At 45.8% G+C, this 16211-nt stretch overlaps 1 protein-coding gene across 1 annotated transcript in view; it reads left to right on the forward strand.

The window, feature by feature from the left end:
• Positions 1–16211, forward strand: part of GABBR2 (gamma-aminobutyric acid type B receptor subunit 2) — a 348476-nt gene that overhangs the window by 229408 nt on the left and 102857 nt on the right. The gene's annotated exons all lie outside the window — the stretch shown is intronic.

Consider the following 16211-nt stretch of genomic DNA (forward strand, 5'->3'; position numbering starts at 1 on the left):
GGACTTCTCCGCCTCCTCCTTGGAGAGCTTTATGTTAAGCATTTCCTAGCATGCCACTGACTGGGCCCGGAGCTCACGTGCTGTGTCCTGAGCTCTGCAAGCTTGTCTGTGAACACAGTTCCCTTAGCTTCCTACTGGGTTCAATCCCTGGGGTCAGGCTTAGAGACAGTGACCACATTGTCCTCTCAGCCCCCACTCCCTACCTAACACACCTAAGTACCAATACCAAACATTTCATTGTCTGGGGGCTGTGGCCTCATCAAGCATCTGACAGGGCTAGGCTCTGAGTCCTGTCTTAGGTGCAGTAGTGACCCCTATTATTACATAGCTGTGTGTTGGAAGAGACTGGATATACTTTGTTTTTTTGTTTTGTTTTCTTTTTAAAGATTCTTATTTACCTATTTTGTGTGTGAGAGAGATTGAGAGTGCATGTGCACGCATGAGTCAGGGGAGGGGCTGAAGGAGAAGGAGAGAGAATCTTGAGCAGACTCTGCACTGAGCAGAGTCCAATGCAAGCTTCGATCTCACCACCCTGAGATCATGACCTGAGCCAAAACCAAGAGTCAGACGCTCAACCAACTAAGCCATCTAAGCACCCCTATACTTTGGAGAGACTTCCAGGACTATTTCAAGGTTCAAGGGTGTCATAGCAGAGAGAATCACTACCTGCTAGAGATAGGATGAGACCAGAAGAAGGAGGGGCATTCATTCTTTCAGTGATTGACTAATTCATACCAGGCCCCATGTTTGTGGGAATATGGGAGAGAGTAAGACACATTCTACACCTGTGCTGTTCAGTGTGATCACCCCTCGCCTCTTTCAAGAGCATTTAAAATGTGGCTGGTACATAAATGTAAAAAAACACACCAATTTAAAAAACCTAGTACCCCCAAAAATATAAAATATCTCATTAATAATTTTTATATTGATTATGATTGGAATGAGATTATTGTGGATAAATCGGGTTAAAAATTTAAAAATTGACATTAATTTCACCCATTTATTTTTTACTTCTTAAATATGGTTCCTGGGTTCTTTAAAATGACATATGTGGCTCATATTCTATTGGTCACCATGGTTTTGAGGGGGGTTTTGTACTTTTTTTATTGGAGTTGGATTTGCCAACATATAGTATAACACCCAGTGCTCATCCCATCAAGTGCCCCCCTCAGTACCCATCACCCAGTCACTCCTCCCCCCTGCCCATCTCCCCTTCCACTACCCCTTGTTCATTTCCCAGAGTTAGGAGTCTCAGTCACCATGGTTTAACATTTGAAGTCAATCCTAGGCCAGAAGAATAAACTTCTGGTCAAGACAATTGAGCTGGACCTCAAAGGACAGATGAGGTTTGGAAAGTCAGAGACAGTGGGAGCTGGGAGGAGAATGTTTTGTAGAAATAAGCACTTGGACCCTGCCCTCTAAGAGGAGTAGTGCATCCCTTTTGACTTAAAAAACAATCGCTCTCAGAAGTTTTCCTCAAGAAACAGCGGAGATACGGGGCAAAGACATAGCCAGGTAGAGCGCTCATGGAAACATGGTCTGTCTTGGTGTGGACAGGGGAAAAACTATAAATAACCAAAATGTCCAATGCTTGGGCTGAGCTAAATAAATGTTGATGCATCTATACAGTAGAATTATTGGCAGCTATTAGAAATAGTTGTTGCAGAGCACTAATGACTTAGAAGATTGTACGTATAATATTTTGTTTAGTGAAAAAGGGAGCAGATTGCAAAGGTGTTTATGGCAAATCCGCACTTTTGGCAGCAAACTTTTAAACACATAATGACTAGAAGAAGTACTCCAAAATGTTAACTGTGGTGTCTCTGGGTAGAATTCTTTCTCTTTGCTTATTTCTCTTTTCCAAATTTTCTACAATAACTATATATTACTTTAGGTCTCGGTCTAGGAAAAAAAAAGACTTAAATAACATATTAACTTTAAAAGACCTAGACTTTATTCCAGTCTTGGCCCTTACTAGCCAAGGAACTTAATAAGCTAATAAGTTCTTGGACTCCCTTTGCCCATCTGTACAATAGGTATATGAATACTTGGCTCACAGGGTTGTCATGAGGACTAATTGACACATCACTACCTGGCACCTGTCGGCTCTCAGCCATTATTAATATTCTTTCTCTCTCTGCCCCATTCTATCTTAGATGGACTCTGATTCTCACTTGGAAATGAATGGAACAGGGAAGGAAGAGAACATGTCCTGCTCTCCTGTAAGCCTCAATCTTCTGAGCCTGGAGGAACTTCTTTCTCCTCAATGCCAGACTCTAGTGAGCTGGATCCCCACTAGTTGGAGTCCAGTTAACTGAGGGCATATTATGTCATTTAACTTTTAGTATGCAGGAAAAAAATATGTAGGGCATTGCCTAACATGGGCTAGAGGCCAGCTTGAAAAACTCTTGAGGTCTAAGACCCTAGGGTACATACAAGTAATGACTGTTGTGACAGATCAGCCCTAGACTGTGACTCTAGTAGACCCTTAGTGTAATAATATGAAGAATGCAGAATCTTGTATATGCATATGGATATATGATCTACATACATATATATGCACAAATATATTTTTACAGGCCCACAGGGTGTGATAAAACAGTGACCTAGATACTCCCTCAGGCACACAGGGTCTTTAGTAGGCCATATGTGGTGATAGTTAATCCATGGAACCACTGTCAATTCCCCTTTAGCAATCTGGCAGGGTCCCTGCAGTATGTACAGGCTCTATAGTGCTTTCCGAAATGTACCAGAAAAATTGCCTATTCATCCTCAAATCGAGTAATTCTATCAACTAGCTTATGAAGAGCTGCCTCGTAATCCATGCTTAATGACCTTAGCCGCTGGACAGCTGTCTTAGGAATTATAGTCTCTTGTGAACGGAGTATTCTGAGGTTCTAAACTTCAGTGTAGTAGAAACATGTCCTATTTTCCCCCAGCAATGGGATGTGAAGATGTTCAGCTTGGTGTCTTCTTCTTGGGCTCACTCTCCTCAGCCCAACTTTTATGAGGAGTAGTGACCATCACAGGAAGTGGGACTTACCAAATGTCTCCCCCATGGGGCAGTCAGCGGATCTCAGTTGGGGCTGAGCTCTGTGCCTCCATTCATCTATAGGATGAGGGGGTATTGGCTGGCATGGTCAGAGAAGGGGCCTTTAAGGCCTCTTGTGACTCTGAAGTAATGAAAAAAGAAATGTTTTCAAGATGGGAACCAACATTTACTAAGCCCCTGAAGTACTGAGTTTCCTGGGAAAAAGCCCTACCTGTGAAGCAGACGTGCTTAGTACCATTTTTTTTTTTTATTGGAGTTCAGTTTGCCAACATATAACATAACACCCAGGGCTCATCCCGCCAAGTGCCCCCCTCAGTGCCCATCACCCTTTTAAAGAAGAGGCAACCGAGTTCAAGAGGCCTTGTGGCATGCCCAGGCTCACGAGGTGGGAAGTGACAACTGTGCCTTGGTTCATAAGAGGGTTTCAGGCCTGATGTTAGTCACTTCTAATGCCCTTGGTTTGGGTTTTTGTTTTGTTTTGTTTTTTACACTCTTATCCACTCCCCCACCTCCCTCGGTGGAATTCTTTGGAACCTAAGTTTGCACTGTCACACCAGCCATGTTTCTGCAGACAAATCTCTACAGGTATCATCTCAACTCCTCCCTCCACCTGCTGAGCTCTGCTGACTCTCTGAACTCCCAAGCACTCTCTTCTCTCCCTCCTCTGCCACTCATTTATTCTGGCTCTCACTTTTACACTCACCAGATTATTCTTCTTAAATAATCTGTGACCATGTTATTCCTCATTAAAGGCCTTCCATGGCTCCGCACTGCCTACAGGATAGAGCCTGGCATTTTAGGAACTCACCTCCAGCCATAACGTGTGCTTCCAGCTATTTCTCTCATGCTGCTCTTTACACAGAGGGATATTAGCTACTCTCCCACACACACATCAAATTTTCAACCTTTGCAGCTGCACTTATGGGTTATTGGGTCTTTTTGTTTTTGTTTTTGTTTTTTTTTTCTTATTATCATCTTCTCAACCATGGATTTATTCAAAGAGTGATTTTTGAGAACTTACCATGAGCCAAGCACTGTACTGGAAGCCAGGAAGACAGTAGTGAACCAAACAAACTGAAATCCCTTCCTTCAAAGAGTTTACAACCTAGTGCAAGGAGAGAGTCAATAATCGACATATTAAGTAAGTAAATTATATAGTATGTGAGAAGGTAGCAGTTGCTATTTAAAGAAGAAAAAAGAAAGGAGAATTGGCAATGGCACCAGTGGAGGGGAAGCAGAGAAAAGTTTTAAACAGGATGGCCAGAGGAGGCCACCCTAGGAAGGTGGGGCAAGGGGGAGCTGTGCCATGACTAAGGGAGAAGTGACCCAGGCAGGTGGAACCAGCGTGAAAGCATCGGTGACAGTGTCTGGAGCACTTGGGGTAGGAGGAGCTTCTAATCCCAGCCAAGATGGAGGAGTAACAGGGACTAGATTTATCCTCTTGCCTTGAGCAACTAAAAAAAAAAAAAAAAAAAAAAAACAACAGTCAAATCATGTGAAACAACAGTTTTCCAACCCCAGACTACAGACAGGAGAGGAGAGTGATCCCTGAGAGAAGGGACACAAAGGATGTGAGCCTTATGATTGTCCAGCTTACTACCTGGAGAGTTGCCAGGCCATGGCACAGGAAGGGTGGCCCAGACATGGCCCTGTGGCCCACCAAGCTGATAATCTGAATTGAGACAGTTGAAAATTTGAATGAAGAGAGACTAGGAAGGCTAGAATTTGCGGGCAGAGTAGCAGAGGAAAGAGAGCTACATGAAGAGGGGAGGGCAGCCGAGAGCTGCAAGGGGCTGCCTCAAGTCTTCAGCTGTGGGCTCACTGGCACCTGCTGATGGAGTAAGGAAACACCTGAGACCTGGGACTGCACCAGCAGAGGATCCTCAGAGCTCATGCAAGGCCAGGAATCTTTTCTCTTCTCACCAGCCAGGGTGGAACAACTTCATAATGCACAGGGAGAGACTCAGAAGGCTATTGTCACAGTAGTGAGGGTAAAATCAACCCTAGACTAAAGGTGGCTCTGATCTCACCTAATAAGGCTTAGAAGCAAGGGGTCAAACTCATTTCAGCTAACTTAGCTATGTCCTGGACAAAGCTTAAGAATATTTAAAGGAATATTCAGAAATATCTAGCACCCAATGATGGTCTGATATCTGGTCAAAATTATCAAGCAGGCAAAGAAGCTGGAGTATGTGGGAAGTGTGAGGAGGCCAGTATAGCTCAAACGTGTCAGTGAGGGGAGAGGCAGAGACACACCATCAGAGAAATCAGAGACCAGATCTCATTGATCTCAGTAAGCCCTGAAAGGTCTTTGGCTAAGTCAGTTGTCAGGAGATGTTTTCTTTCTTGCCTCCTCTACCAGATTGAAAAGTGCCCCTGCGTGGCTCCAAACTTGTAGGGCACCATGGAGCAACTGACCTGTCCTTAGCAGGCTAGCCTTGACCACACCTGCCCATGACCAGCCTTCCCACTGCACTCCCAGGAGTATCGGTTTAATGCAGAAGCAGGAAGAAGAGGAGAGTATGAAAAAAAAAGTACTGAAAGGAGGACGTTTCCCATTTGGGACAAGAAGGGGCCTGGGGACCTGCATCAGCCCTGCCTTCCAGTCTCAGATCCCGCCCCTGAAAGATGTGTGACCTTGGGAAACCTTCCTAACCACCACGACCTGTTTGCTTGTTTGATTAAAATTAATAATTGAGTGCCACCTACTTCTAAAGAGGGTTTGAAGCAGCTTTTGATAACAGGCATATACACAGCAAGGCCCCTGAAATCTACAGTCATGTAACGTGAGGACAAAATATATTCTGAAAACCTAGGCTAGTATAGTGAACTTAATGATGAATTTAAATGAGCCAGCTGCCAAGTGATAAAGAGAACGGAACCTCATTTTCTCCATGTGTAAAATGGGATTAATGATCTCTGCCCAGCCTACCCCAAAGAGCTGCTATGAGGATCATCGGGGCTCTCTGGATGAGAGCGTGCCTTCAGGACTCTTCTGCAAGTAATAGAAAACCGTCCTCATTCAAAGATAACAGTGAAGTCCAGGATGAGGCTTCTCCATCTCTCCGTCCCAGGGGCTGCTTTCTCCTGTGCCAGCTCCATGCTCAGCCAATGCACATTACTTCTGGATCCCATCATCACTGTACCATGTCCAGCAAAAGAGGAGGCTCCTTCCTGCAGCAGTGCCAACAAAAAAAAATCCCTGGAAGTGAGTCCCTTTTGCCTTGATTGGCTGGCTTGGGTCACGTACTGGTCCCTGAACCAATCACTATAAGCAGAGGACCACACTGATTGGCTTAGTCTAAGTCACGCGATTCAGCTCTACATAGAGTAAGTTTCCTAGAACTTCTTCGCCTCAGAGTGCGGCCAGGTGGGTCTCAGTTGGCTCTTCTCTCTTCTCACTCCTCCAGCATATCCATTCTCTGCCCTTCTCTGTGCCCTGGGAAGCTTTTCTTATGGTCAGCGTCACCCAGGACCCCTTGTCCTCAGGCTTCTGGGTAGATTTAGCCAATGGGAAGTACAGGCAGGAGATTGGAGGAGAGAGAGAGAGAGAGAGAGAGGTCAGGGTGCAGCCCCCAACCTTGCTTTAGTGCTGTATCTCTTGAAATAAATGTGCCCTCCTCAAAGCTATGGATCTTCTTTGTGTCTCCACTCTTATGAAGCTCTGAGGACACTATTTCTTCCCTTGCTCCTCTGCTCTGAGGGATATAACAGCTCCTGCCATTGCTAGTCTATGGGCACAGCACTGTCTTTTGTCTGTTCCCATAATCTGCTCCCTCACTCTGTAGTAGTCCTTAATTAAGTGTCTTCTTTTGAACCATGCAGGATGAATTCTCTTACTTCCTGTGACCTTGTATTTGTTATCTGTTGCTTCATAGCAAATTATCCCAAAGTATAGTAGCTGAAAGCAACAATAAAGATTTATTATCTACATAGCTTCTGTGGGTCAGGAATTAGGGAATGACTTAGCTGGAAGGTTCTGGCTTAGGCTTTTTAATATAAGTAATTGCAGGCCAGATGGGACTGCAGTCATCCTAAGACTTACTGGAGCTGGAGATTTGTTTCCAAGATGGCCCACTGACATGACTGGCAAATTAATGGTGGCTATTGGCAGAAGGACTCAGGTCCTCAGCACATGGACTTCTCCATAGGGCTGCTTGGGTATCCTCATCATATGGTGACTGGTTTCCACCAGCATGAGTGATCCAAAAGAAAGCAAGTCTGAAGCTTCAGTGTCTTTGTATGGTCTAGTTCTGGAAGCCACACACTGCCATTTCTGTAATATCCTACTGGTTACACAGACCAGCCCTATTCAGTGTGGGAGGGGACTTTACAGGGTGTGAATACCAGTGGGTGAGAATCACTGGGGCCATCTTAGAATGTGGCTATCACAGCCCCTGGCCAACATCATCTCTAAATTAAAATCGGGGTACTATTATCATTCAAAGGGGATTAAGTGGTGAGCCAGAAAAATAAATGCCCACTGCACGGTGTTCAACAGCTATAAACCCAGTGCAAATCCTATCAATATAGGAAATTGAGACTTAAATTCACCAGCTGGATCCATAAGTCAAGCAATGGTCTTAGAAGAGCCCCTGTGGTTAGGAGTGAAGGACCCCTCAAGCCCACGCCAGAGGCAAGAGGGAAGAGAGAACCCTTTTTATGCAAAAAGATTCCTAGATTTATCTTTCTGAGCTTCCACTGGCCTCACTCCAGCCTGAAAACAGCTTCAGACACCCACTGCGTTTGTTTCAAGTCCACTCCTGGCATTTCTCAGCCTCCCTTCTGGTTTCTGCTGCTAGAAGTAGCCTCCTGACCCTCCTCAGCCTGAGACCACCTCAGTAGGCAGGGCTGCCAATAGCCGCCCTTCCCTCCCTCTCAGATTTTTCCCCTGCTGATGCCTGTCTCTTTGTTTCCTTCCCGGGAGAATTGATGGAAGATTTTTTAATTGATGGAAGATTTTTAGGCTTAGCCCATGAAGCCAAGTGAATAGTCCCCAACCCCCATATGGAGCCATCTGGGTTTCTAACGGGAAAGCTGAGCCAAGAGGGAGAATGGGTTCTCAATCAGGCGTGCCAGGACACCTTCCTGCCAGCCCAGTCCGCTGTTGCCGAGGTGGAAGGTGGGACTGGTGACTCATTGGGATTAAGAGCTGAGGGCCACTGAGGCTGGGAGAAGCCTGGGAGACAGTCACATCAGTATGCCTTGCCCTTGCCCTGCCGCATATATATGCCCTCATGTGACATACACTTCAACTTACATACCCATTGACAGATGTAGACTCACACCCAGACTGTTGTACAGATGGAGAAACCAAGGCACACTCAAGATTTTGAGAGCCTCCTGCTCCCCCACCCCACCCCCAGCCTCTCTGTGTAACTTGATGTCAGCCATTGGGAGCTTGGAAAGCTTCTCAGGAAGCTCCATCTCTCGGTTCAGGGATGAGCACGACCAACCTCAGGATTTCTTCACATTCCTGCGGGCTTGCGCTCTCATGGTTCCACTTGAGCTGAGTTCATTTAGGATTCAGACCATCCCAGATCCCTGATGTTTTCCTCAGACCTGGGCCCCCTTGGTCCATGTAGGGAATGCAGACCCCTCCTCCGTTACGGCAGCCACGCAACACAAAACCGCACAGACCTGAGAGCCAGCCTCTTTTATAAGGGCTTGTGAGGGGTCCCAGGGAAGACTTGGGGGCCAGGCGGAGGGGGTTTGCACCACGCAATGTCATTTGATGACTTCAAGTTGGACGTTGCTTACACCTGACCCAGTTCATGCTCCCCAGCCTCCCCATCTTCCGCTTCCCCTGCTGGGTCTCACCGGGCCTCCTGCCCTTCTTTGGGCCTTCTTCTCTGGGGAGAATATAGCTCCCTCCTGTTCCCCCTGCTGAGGTTCTTACCTTCCACCCAGGAGGCTAATCAAGATCTTCCTACACCAAGATCATTTCCTCTTGAGAGGGATTCTGGGCCCAGCTGTCAGGTAATACAAACTTGAGCTCCTTATAGGCCAGGAGACCACCACCGAAGTGATGAGGGGGCCCCAGACTAGAAGCCAGGTGGCCCACCTCCCAGCACAGGGCCCTCTGACTTCCAGGACCCCCACAGCCCTGCCCATTTTTCCTGTACCATTCCTTTGCTGCGCGCATCTCTCGCGCTCCGCCTGGCCACCCTGCGGGCTGAGCCCTCTGGCCTGGTGCCTGGACTGCTGTAGTACCAGCTGCCTTGTTTGAGACCTCCCTCCCCACCTCCCCCTCCCCACCCCACCCCCACCCCAGCCCCAGGCCAGCCTGCAGCCCACTCTGGCTTAAAGTGAAGATTCCAACAGATTGCAAATTGCCTATCTCAGACTTTCAGGTCGACTGGTCAGCAATTTGGTTTTCCTGGTGGAGACTAATCTATTTAACAAAAATAGAACATACAGTAAAGCAAAATTAAATATTTCTAATCATGGGGATGCTTGCATCTGCAAATGATCAGGAAAGAAGAGGAGCAGTGGGTGGGGGCAAAAGGTCCGGAGGAGGGTCTCATGATGTGTGGCTTTAGAGCTGTAAAGCTCAACTGGCCACCCCGGAAGCTGGGCAAAGACCCCACTCACTGGTTAGGGCATGTCCCGCTGCCGGCTACGCAGGTAAGAAGGGCACCACCATCTGTCTGCCAAAGCAGAAAGCCATTCTTTACTTCTCCACCTTCCTCAGCTCTCAAATGGGGCATCTCTAAGCCCTGTGGATTTCACCTCCTTCCCATCCTGTGAATTATGGACTCCTCTCCCGGCATGTCATCCTCCTCTCTCACTTGGATTCCACAGTAGCTTCCAACTGGCCTCCTTGCACTCAGTCTCCCCTCATGCCCACTCATTTTCCAGTCTAATGAAGGTACAGCACCAGAGTAGCTTTTTTATTCAGCTTTATTGAGGCATACTTGATAAATAGGATTTATATGTATTTAAAGGATACTCCTTGATGATTTGATATACATATTTATTGTGAAATGGTCGCAACCATCAAGCTAATTAACATAGCCATCACCTCACACAGTTTCCATTTTCTCATTTTCTCTTTCTCTCTTTCTTGCTTTCTTGTAGTGAGAACACTTAAGATCCACCCTCTTAACGCTTTGCAAGTTGACAGTAGAATATTGTTACCTAGAGCCTCCATGCTGTACATTAGCTCCCCCAGAGCTTATTCATGCTGTGTAACTGAAAGTTTATACCCTTTGACCAACATCTCCCCATTTCTCTCTCCCTCCAGCTCCTGGCAATCCCCATTCTCCTCTCTGCTTCTGTGAGTTTGACTATTGTAGATTCTACACACATAAGTGATGCCAGGCAGTATTTGTCTCTCTGTGTCCTTCTTATTTCACCAAGCATGATGACCTCCAGGTCTATCCATGTTGTCACAAATGACAGGATTTCCTTCTTTTTAAAGAGGACATCGGACATGTTACCTCCTGCCCTTCTGTGGCCCCTACTTGCAACATGAGGTCCAAAACCCTGCCTGATATGATTCTTGCCTTCCTTGCCTCCACCATCCTTACCACTTGCATATCACTCACCAGCCACCTTGCCTTTCCTTCTGGCTCTTCTTAGAGCCGAGCTCTCTTTTTGCCTTTAGGCCTTTGCATGTGCTTTTCCCCTCTGTTTGGAACATTCCTCTCATCTTCTTTGCCTAGCTAACTGACACTCATTCTTTCCTGTTCCCTCCAAGCCCTTCCTTGAGAGAGTGCTCTTCCTTATGTGCTCATACCTCTATGCCCACCCCCTCCTATCACCTGTCACACTGCCTTGTAACTACTTCTTTTTTTGCCTGTCACCTTCATTAGACTGGGAGCTTCTAGAAGACTAGGAGTTTGGCTTAATCATGCATTTCCCCAGGGTCTAGCATAAACATGGCCTGTCCCAGAGTGAGCACTCAACAAACACGGCATATGGCAACTGCTCCCTCATTTTCTGTGAAGAAACTGAGACCCAGAGAGAGGAAGGAACATAATTAGGAGCACACAGATGTTTGTGACAAGACTAGAGCTAGAGCCCCGAACCTCCCACTCTAAGTGCAAAACTCTTTCTGGCTTAATTGTGCAGAAATGGTCTTAGCAAACATGATTCAGCCCAGGGGACACAGACCCCAGTACCAATAGCTTGCAGGGGTGTCTGGATCTCCCAACCTGTGATAACCTTTGGATCTTCATGATAACCACCTCCTCTGCCTTGGGCTCCTCATCTCTCTTGGTTCAGAACAGAGTGGAGCAGTACAGTTTTGGGAGCTGAGACAATATTAGGCAACCAGTACAAGCCCCTTCTTGCCAGCTCTTCCCTCTCTGATATGAAGTCCCTTTCCCCATTTCTCAGAAGAGAGTCTTACCCACCCCTTGTGCAGGTGAAAACTAAGTATTTTGCATTCTTCCTCACATTTTTTTTTTACTATGGAAGCCCAAGAGGACTGGCTTGGCCAACAATATACTGGAGCCAGATCCTACAAGCTCCCAAGAGAGCCAAGAGCTACTTGTAAAATGATCAAGAATTGATGAGCCAGGTGTTAAATGGTAGATAGCTGGAAATCTGCCTTGGTGGGAGTATTACAATATGGAAATTCTCAAACACTGCCCCCCAGGGTCCTCTCCCCTCCCACCCAAAGAGCCCATTGTTAAACATTTATCAGCACATCCCTGACTAGCTACCTTCCTTCCTCCTCCACCTACCTCCTAACCTCCTACTCTACCCCTGCTCCCCCCCCCCCTCCACCAAGGCTGTTTGGGTCTCACTCTGATCCCCTTCAAAGAGCTCATTCTCCCATCAGTGAGTGGTTCTTGCACAAGAAGGCAGGGTAGCATGTGGTTAGAAACAGAAGGTTGAAGTCAGACTCATCTGGGATGAATCCCGGTTCTGCCCACTAGTCACATGACCCCAGGCAAATTTCTTCTTTCACTGCCTTTGTTGCCTCATCTGTAAAATAGACATAATGGTAACACACGGTGCACTGCATTAGGGTTGCTGTTGAGAATTGATTAATGAAGAACAACCCCAGGAAAAAAAATCTCAGATAATGTACAAAAATGTTTCAGCAGAGCTAAAATTAACTTGAAGGGTGTCATCTCTGAGAGTTCTGCAGTGGAAAACCAGAGAACAGAGTTGAGAAAAGATTCATCCCCAGGTACCCTTCCTAGAAAACAGCAAAGCACAGCCTGCATCTATGTGTTCAGAAGACCCGTTGCTCATGGCTCTTTCCATTCTTCTAAGTGTAGGGGGAAATGTGCTTATGCTTGCACAGATCTCTGGCTCTTACTCACGAAAACTCGAAGCTGTCAGTAAAAATTAATCTATTCCAAGAGGGAGTATTATTTTGTTGGTGATGATGTTGCTATTTTTGCTTGTTAAAAAAAATGCCTTCTTATAACATCTTTTCAAAAAAAGTTTTTAATAAAGTTTCTCTGTTAGGAAAATAATACATACTCATTATAGCATATTGGAAAATATTGATAGGATAAAAAGAAGAAAAAGCGATAATCACACAACCTAAAAACCAACTAGCTTTAATATTTTTATTTGGTGGGAGTGATTTTTGCATAATTGTGAGTGTACTGTAAATATTATTTTTGCCCTTCTCTACTTATAAGTTAGGATAAGTAACACTAGCTGATGTAACAAAGACATCTCAGAGTCTTAGTGGATCAACACAGTAATAATTGATGTTTGCCATGTGCAGAGTCCAAAGTGAAATGTGTCTGGTTGGTAGAAATTCTTTCCTCATGATGACTCATGGACCCAGACTCTTCCATCTCTGTGCCTTGCGCCTCAGAGTTCACTAAAAGACCCTATGAATCTAGTTGGCAGATGGGGGAAGTGAAAGAGCAGGAAGGGTCTTGTGGGACTTCTACCTACATTCCATTGGCTGGAGTTGTCACATGGCCACACCCAACCTATAAAGGTGGCTGGAAACATGTGCTCCAGAGGAGAAGGAAATGGATTTGGTAACCCACCAGCATCTGCAATCGAAATCTTGTCAATCTTTGTAATTTTTGTAATAGAATGCTCAAGTGTGTATGACTAAGTTTAAGTCACCCCTTGTTTAAAACCCTTCAGTGGCTTCCTTTGCATTCAGGATTAAGTGCAGCATCCTTGATACAGCCTGTAAGGTTCAACATGAGCTTGCATATGTGCACCTTACCAATCACTTTCCGTGCTCATTTCCTCCCTAGTGACCTCTTTCAGCTCCATGGGGATCTTTCGCTCTCTGGCTTCCCAATCTCTCTCCTGCCTGGGAAACTTTGCACAGTGCAATCCCTCTTCCCAGGACCCTCTCTCCCACACTCTTAGCTAACTCAGATCTCAGTGCAAATTACACCTCCTTAGAAAAGCCCTTCTTACTTACAGTCTACATTAGGTTTTTGTCATAGTTCACTCTTGTAGCACTCTGTTCTTTTCCTTCATATCACATATTATAGGTTGTAGTTATGTATTTATGTCTGCATCTCCCACCAGACTACAAGCTCTGTGCAATCTAAGGCCATGTTGACTTTGCTCACCCTTTATCTGGTGCCTGCCCAGGATGTGCCCAACACGTGTTAGGTGCTCAACAGGGCTGGTTGGTTGAATGCATGTATCATGTTTTATCACATGTCTATTTTACATGGCTCTTGCCCTACTTTATGGACCTTTCATTCATTTCTGAGATTTTGCTGTTCTAAACAAGGTTGACTCTTGTATTACGACTGGAAGGAAAGAGGAGCTGATCCACCTCTCTTGGCCCATCCACCCCACCATCTTCTCTTCATCTCTCCCCTCCATTGCATCCAGCCCTGCCTTAGGCCACCACTCTGCTTTGTGGCTGGTGACCTTTGGAACCCTTTAGGCCATCTGATCACAGTCCCTCAGAAAGATGCCTCTCCATTTACTACGCACTAATAGAAGGGTGGCATTGGGGCTTGCCACACCTTCCATCTTCCCTCCTCTTAATTTGCTGCAAACCCACTGCTCCAAACTCAATGGATACATCAAAATTTTCTCCAGACTTGGGCCTATCAAAAGCATTTTCATGTAAGAAAATATTTTAAGTAGTGTGCAAAATATGACTTAATTTAGCCTAAGGCACAGGCAGAAAAAAATATTTTTCACTTTTGTAGAACATGTGGGTAGACATACACAATTGTTTGATAGTTCTCTTTTACGTCTTGCCCTCCCTTGGAAAACAGAAGGCTTCTTCTTCTCTTCTTCTTCTTCTCTTCTTCTTCTTCTTCTTCTTCTTCTTCTTCAAGCCAACATAATGAAGGTCTCTACCCTTGATGGAAAATCTGACCAGCATTCAAACCCCAGTGTTTTCTCCAAGTCCTCATTATTTATTTGAGACCAGCCTTGTGCTGTTTGGAGGGCTGGTAGCAGAACAGTCCAAGGTGGGCTTGGATCATCTACATAGATAGCAGCGTGCCGACCAGGGGCTCCTGTCACCCTTCAACTTCCATCTCCTGAGAGATTTCCCTGCCTGTGTAACATGTCAGGGTAGATCTTGTTTCCCTACAGCACAAACCAAACACACAGATGAGCATGCATGCTCACACTTTCCAGAGACAAACACGACTGACAGAGACAACTGCGCACTTGCAGTCATATTAAAGGCGAAAATCCTTCCCTAAATGTGCCATAATCTAAGAGACTGTGTCCCTCAGTGGGCCCAGGGTTCCTTCCAATCAGGCTGAAATGAGCAAGTCTTCATTTGGTCCAGCCTCCAGCTCTAGCCTGAAATCAGATCATGTTTGGGACTAAGGCATCCATTCCGGTCCTCCTCTGTGAAATTGAAAGAGAAAAAAAAAAAAAAAGTTCCAAGTAGGGCTTCACCCATACAATTCATAAACTGCTGCTGGAATAGATCGTACTGCTACTTAGTAGTGAAACATTAAAGATGAATAATGGAAACAATTTTTCTAAGAGTAGGCTGCTGGAATCCTAAGTAGACATCTCACTCTCCACTGATTTTCCTGGGGATTCTGAGCTGACGCCAGGTGAAATGCTGCTAACCAGGATTACCTGGAGGAATTATGAGTTACCCTTTGTCCAAGGCAGCTCTGGGTTATGCCTTCTTCACAAATACCTTCTTTAATTCTCGCAAACCAGCCTGACAAGTAGGTACCGCGCTCCCTATTTTTCAAAGAGGAGAATTGACACTCGGAAGCACTCCATGACGATGTGGGGTCAGGCCGGGAGCCGTGTTGGCTCTTGACCGGTGAATGCTGAAGCGTATGTTTTTTCCGTGTGTTTTCCTGTGCATTCTGAAGATTTCTCCGACAAAGAAACACAGGTTTATTGCTCCTGATTCAGCCCGAGCTGTTTGGATTGCCTTTTATGAAACAGACTGCCTTCTTTGACATTAGCAACATCTCTTTTCAGGGGAAAAAAAAAAGTTCCTTATAAATTATCCACTTGGCAGCTTTACTTCCATTATTTTATTTGCATTCCAGATCTGCTCCGTGGTCATTCTTTATAAACTCCTCAGAAGTTAGAATCCATTATCAATCAGCATGCCGTCAAGAAAACAGAAACCACTTCAGGCATTTCAGAAGGAGCTTTAATACAGGGAACTGGTACAACTTTGGGGAAAAGGGTGGAGGAGCAATAGAGGAAGGTGCTGTCACGGGAGATGAGTATTTACAGAAACAACCAAGCCCCTTGGGCTGCAGGAACAAAAAGGGAAATGGTGTCGCCGCTGCCTCTGAAATGCATGAAGTGATTTCTGTTTTCTAGACAGCAGGCTGATGGTAATGGGTTCTAACTTCCGAGGACTTTACAAGAATGACCCCAGAGCAGATTAGGAATGCAAATAAAATAATGGGGACCCAAGGACACTGGCCTGTAAGGCTCCTGTCACTGCTGATCCTGCTGCTGTGGGGACCCCACCACTGGCCACTGAGCAGTCAGCTCAGAGCCCCCCACACTGACAGTGGGGGGCCTGCTGAGCCCATGGACACCTGCAGGCACTCAGAACTCCTCCTGCTACAGCCAAAGCAGAAAAAAAAAAAAAAATAGCTTTTCCCTTATGCGTACTTTCTAATCTCCCATGAATGCTTCTCATTAGCAGAACCTAAATGGAAACCAGCTGGCAGGGGATGGTGGGAAATGTGGTTTCTGGACTTTGGGCCCTGCAACACAGAGGAGTGTGGAGAAGAGCGGGTGTGGA

The sequence above is a fragment of the Nyctereutes procyonoides genome, unplaced genomic scaffold (genome assembly GCF_905146905.1).
Source record: "Nyctereutes procyonoides isolate TBG_1078 unplaced genomic scaffold, NYPRO_anot_genome, whole genome shotgun sequence".
Classification (NCBI taxonomy): Eukaryota; Metazoa; Chordata; class Mammalia; order Carnivora; family Canidae; genus Nyctereutes; species Nyctereutes procyonoides.